Source organism: Argentina anserina, chromosome 4, assembly GCF_933775445.1.
Source record: "Argentina anserina chromosome 4, drPotAnse1.1, whole genome shotgun sequence".
Lineage (NCBI taxonomy): Eukaryota > Viridiplantae > Streptophyta > Magnoliopsida > Rosales > Rosaceae > Argentina > Argentina anserina.
This window is the reverse complement of record NC_065875.1, coordinates 18024279-18030278: the sequence shown is the minus strand read 5'-3', so window position 1 is coordinate 18030278 and position 6000 is coordinate 18024279.

The window sequence follows — 6000 nt, the reverse complement described above, 5'->3', positions numbered from 1 at the left end:
TGTGTGAATCATAACCATGAATCTGAGTGAAAATAAGAGAGTATGCATTCTGAGGAGGAATGGATTGACTAAACATGTTATGTGCCTATTGTCTCATTTCTTACTTTTTCATACTATGAAGCATGTTTATGAAACTTGGAATTTATGTGCTTACATGTAAATGCTTAAACTTGAAAGCTATGTGTTTTGAGATTCTGAGGCAATCATTTAGGGGCAATAGAGTTTTGTGTAGTTTTGTTTTGTTTTGCTAAGGGACTAGCAAAAGTCAAGTGTGGGGTAGTTGATCTGAGCACTTTGTGCGACGTTCTTAACATGTTTTTACCTCCATTTGTACTTTACTTAGCCCTTATTATTGTAGTATAGAGTCATTGAGTCGAGTTAGGAGTCTTTAGTGACGTTCGTTCCCTTTTGGTGCTAAAACGGGTGTAAAATGCAGAAATTGTCGAGAGTACTATAGAGTAGTATTCCTTGTCGAACAAGGAAACCTAGTTTGGTTAGGATTTTTTATTATTCGATATTTCTGTAACATATGTGATTTATATTTATTATTTCCTTTCCTTATTTTCAGAATTAAATGTGAGATAATGACTTGGAAATTATGAAAAAAAAGAGGAGAAGAAGGAAACAAAAGGAGAAAAAGGAAATAAGTAATTTAGTTTCTGAATGGGATGAAAAGGAAGAAGTATGCAGCCTCAAAGGAGGAAAGGTTCATGCAGCAATTAAAAGGAAAGAAGAAGAAAAGAAGGAAAAAAAAGAAAAAAAAGAAATAGAGAATCAGCCCATCAAAACCCTAGCAGCCCCTCCTCTTCTCATTCCTCTATAAAAGGCACGGCCTCCCGTCACAAATACCATCACCATTCTCTCATAAACACAGCCGAATTGCTGCCCAAAAATACCCAGAAAATTCGAGCCAAAAACTTCATCCATTCTCCACTTTGCCGTGCCATCCTCTTGCCTCTTCCACCACCGAATTCATCTTCCTCCATCCTTCAAGGTTTCTAATGTGTGATTCATCCATGGCTTGTAAATTTTCTTTTGGTTTTCTGCAAATTTCGAATTTATTGTATGAATCATTGGATGTTATTTTCGGTTTTATATATGAAGAGCATAATTTTAGACTTATTTGGTTTTATGTTTTGATTGTATAAACTCATGAAAGATGTATGAATCCGTGTGTAATAGCTTAGGGCAGTAGGATTTTCGAAATAATTTAGGTTTTATTTCAATTTATTACTTTAATTTGTGCATCTAAATCAATGCTTGAGAAAGCCAAGGCCATGGTTCTCCTAAGGTTGCGATTTCATTCACCAAAGTATTCATTGATTGAATATGCGCTTCGTGTTTCAATTATTGATATTTGTTTAGGGTTTTGATAGTTCTAGGAATTTGCATGTTTAATCAAGATGAGTGACGTCATGCTTGCTTACATGTTTCCAATTCGACTTATTGTGCTTATGTGCTACTTTGTTGTTTAACTAGAACGCTTCGTTATGTTGAACTTTTGTTAGCATAGATATTTAGGATTGAACGCTTCGTTGATTCTAAATAACTAAGAAGTCTTAACGATTAGATGAACCGCTTCGGACTCTAATTAGAATTGGAATTGAAATGGACTTAGAAAGAATCGAAATAATTCGCTGCCTATATGTTGTTTTATGCGTGTCATACATGTTTCTTGAGTAGAATTCGTGTTTTGGTTATGTGATGAGTGGTTGATCAATTGTATATAAGTAATTTAGGATTTATTTTAAGTTATAGTTTTAGAATCCAAATCAAATCCCCCAATAACATGATAAGTGTTGAGGCCCTTTTGATTCCCCGGACTGAACGATCCCTGCTTATTCTATACTAACGATGATGTTTTTCAGAGTATTTTATAGACGTTCTAACAAAACGCTCTATCATTAGTCTCAAACACACTAGATAAACTAATATTCAGAGAAGATTGATTTATTGAAGGCTTGGTTTACCTTCCAACAATGGAGGACGATCCTAAGGTCGATGATTGGTTGTGTTCATCAATCTTCCCATAACACTTTGTGATTAGGCCAAAAACCCTAGCTTATTCATGTACCTTCTAAGGCCTATATATGCAGGTATCCCAGCATAGAAATCATTAGCTTGCTTCTTCTTTTTTCTCCCTTAGCATCAGATGGGGCACAAAATCTTCCTCTCAAATGGTATACACCAACACTTCAATCACTCAAAGTTTGCGTAGATCAATAGTGATTGTTTTCTATTATTGGTCTAGTAATTATGGATCCTAGGTGAATTTTTATGTCTTGCTGAGTTGCTGTCACTCAAGGCTACTTTTACAATATGTAGATTTCTATATATTATATATGTATAATAAGGTACATGCTTGTTTGCACGATTTTTAGACCACCTGCTTTGTGAAGTTACATGTAACATAGAATGTTTTACTTGGAAACCAAATTTTTAGTTTCACACCTTTCTGCAGTTATGCTATTAATATATATACTGTTGGACTGTTGGTGTTGAACTGTTGGCGCTGAACTTGAACACTGGAACGTACTGGTAGAATGATGACTTGTTGAATATCTTGAATAGAGCTGTCACGACACCAAAATTTCGAACATGAAACTCAAATTTTGAAGTCATGAAAACTCTAAAACAATCTCGATAAATCGAAATCATTTTAATTTTACAGCGGATCATTACTGAGTTCATAAAACAACTCAGCCAAAATGATTATTACAAACTAAATTTATAATTCAACATTATAACAAATGAAAATGTAAAAATCCTCACACAAATCCTCACATAAATCCACACAAATCCTCACCACAAGATAGGATAAAAGCGACTTCGAGTCCTCAGAGTGGTCTGTCGATTTATGCTAATCCTCACATGCAGAATTATCACCTACACCATCGAATAGGTGCACCGGGATTGTAAACACAAACCCGGTAAGCTTTGTAGCTCGTATGAGTAAAACAAAAAATACATCTCGCATAAAAATATATACGAAAAATCCACAAAACATCAATTATAAATGCACTCATGACAAATTAGACGGCCCATCTGGTTGTCCAATAATGTGAAAATATATATGCTCATGAGAAGTTGGGCAACCCCTCTGTTTACCCAAATGCATTTATAATACGGGTACTCATGAGCGATGGTACACCTCTGTTACCCCTCATGTAGTACGCCACCGACATTAGACAACCACTTGTTATCCAATATCAAAAATATGGGTACTCGTAAGCCGATAGCTCATCTGTTACCTCTTATGCAGTACTCTGACAGACATACTAGAGCTCTACTGTATGGCAACATTCGCCCAGCCAAGTCTAGGTTCCGACATGCCAACACGTCCGAAAACATAAACACGTCCGAAGACATAAACACGTCCGAAGACAAAAACACGTCTGAAGACATAAACACGTCCGAAGACATAAATATTTTAACAAAACTCGATGTTAAAACCACGTACCAACAATTAACTCATGATATCGTACAAATCGAATCAACATGCTCAATACATAAATCTCATCACCAAAATGAACTTATTCGCAACGAAATCATGACAGTATATAATATGACAAACTATATATATGTACCTATTTACCATTTATACAAATACACATTCCACTATATCATATACTTGTCATATTTCATTCTTTAAAATTCTGCATAATCTTTAATCTCTGCAAGGGTAGATTCGTAAATGAGAGATTTTACTCACCTTATAATCTCGAGCGTAATTTCCACAATTCCGAAAGTGAATCCTATACTTGAAGTATCGATCACCTTGAAAAGATAAGAAGTGGATTTATAATCGTTACGTAAAACCTTAAATGCTGAAACAGTAATAATATTGTATTGTTCAGCAATTTCTGGTTTTTACGAAATTACTGTTCACGTAGTTACTATTCACGTATTACTGTACAAACACATATCAAATACGTATTCTTGTACGAGTACATATTATTTACGTATTTCTGTACGTATGTATACTATTCAATCGTAAATATTGTCTCACTAAATAATAATTACCGATTTACCCTTCCGAAATTACTTTTACATTTACTGAACATAATTTACATTTGTTGTACGTAAAATAAATTTACATTTACTGTACGTAAATCACTTTTTACATCCACCGTACGTAAAAATAAATTTTTACAAAATTACAGCGGCGGTACAAAACGCGATTTCGATCGTCGATCTTGTCACAGGTGGCACCGGGGGCGAGGATAGGTGATGGTGGTGTGGTCTCCGTGCCCTGGTTTCGCCGGCGACGTGCTTGGACGACGGAAGAAGCACGGAGCTTCGGGACGTCGCGTGGAAGCTCACGGCGGCGAGGCGAGAGGCGACAAGCTTGAGGGTCGCTGCGGTGAGGCTTGCGAGGGTTGTGGGAGTGGCGGTGTAAGCCACGACGGGCTGGTCGGCGAGATCGCCGGTGAAGATTTCAGAGGGGGAGAGAGAGCTCGGGGAGGAAGAGAGAGAAAGAGGTAGGCGGGTGCGAGAGAGGGGTTTCCGAAAATGGAAACCGTAATCTCAAAAACTTCCATTTTATACTCGTTTCCAAAATCAGAAACTATCTTCCGATGTTAATAACTTTCACGTCCGACGTCCGATTCGAACGCGTGACGTGTCCTTGAACGCGTATCGACGAGCTCTACAACTTTCGTGAATGAAGTTTTCACAAACGAGTGACAGAGCAAAAGTCGATTTTAACGTTGCGGAAACGTAACGTTTTTCTAAATAAAAGTTCCGATAACGTTTCCGTTTTCGATTTTCCGACGTCGCAAAGTGAAACAAACATGTTTAATGAATTTCAAAAACTTAATAAACTTAAAAACAATCCAATAAATCGTTCCAAAAAATCGGGTTATTAAGTAGGCTCGAGCCGCTCGTGTTCGACTTGTGTTCGGTTCGCTTTTATCTTCTTCGGATAGAGCTCGTAAAGTTAAATGAACCAAGATTGAACTCAATATTAAGCCCGACCTTGAAAATGAGCTGAGGTTGAACAACAATTATTTGGCTCATTCGGCTCGTTTAACTCGCGAACTAGCTCAGACTCGTTAAAAGCTCAGCTCGTTTATTTATTAATCTTGACTTATTAATTATTATAGTATATATAAAGTATAATTTTTATATAAGAATAATAGTAAGAATATAATATTAATTAGAATGAGCTAAAAAGCTTCTTTATAGAATAATTAGTTAAAAATTTTACGTTCAATAATGAATTTAATTTGTTATTTTTAGTTTATTACAAATAAAATGGATTTTGTGTGATGTTAGGACATCAGATTTTGAATTTTCTGAATTTCTGAATTTTAAAATTTTAGTTTCATATGATTCAAAACAGCTTGATTCGAGTTTGAGCTCGTCTAACAAAATGAGCCGACCCGAGCCTAGTTCGAGGTTTTATAAGCCGACTCGAGCTTGAACATGAAGGATAAAAATCAAATTTTAGCGCGGTTCGAGTTCGATCAAATGAAAACTTGCCAAACATGAACAACTTAGTAATCAGCTCGGCTCGGCTCATACACCCCTTATCTTGAATAACCTCACTTTGCTTCTTGAGCTCCGCCTCACTTGACTTTAGTTGTTTGCGGAATGTGACAATGGGTTTTTCATTTCATTGTTTTGCCTTTGCCTGGCCTTGCCTGGCTTTCATTTAGATCATTGACAGTGTGAGTATTGGCAACCTCGATTTGCCATTATTTGATCATTTAATTTTTGGGTTTTGCATCTGATTTGTGTATTTAAGAACATAAGAAATCAAGCAGAAGCAGATTTTGGCGTATTGCATTGTGCCTTCTTTTGATTCTTTTCGATTTCAGATTTCTGGATTATTAATGCTAGCTGAAAACTTGCACATGTAAGTTGTAAAGAAAAGCAGTCTGCAGTCAAGCAGTGCTCCCTAGAGCTGCAGATTTCGAATTTTGGCTTTCTGCTACAGAAGTAGTTGTGCACTTGAACAACAAAAACTTAACCAAAGGAGTAGTCACATACCGCAAT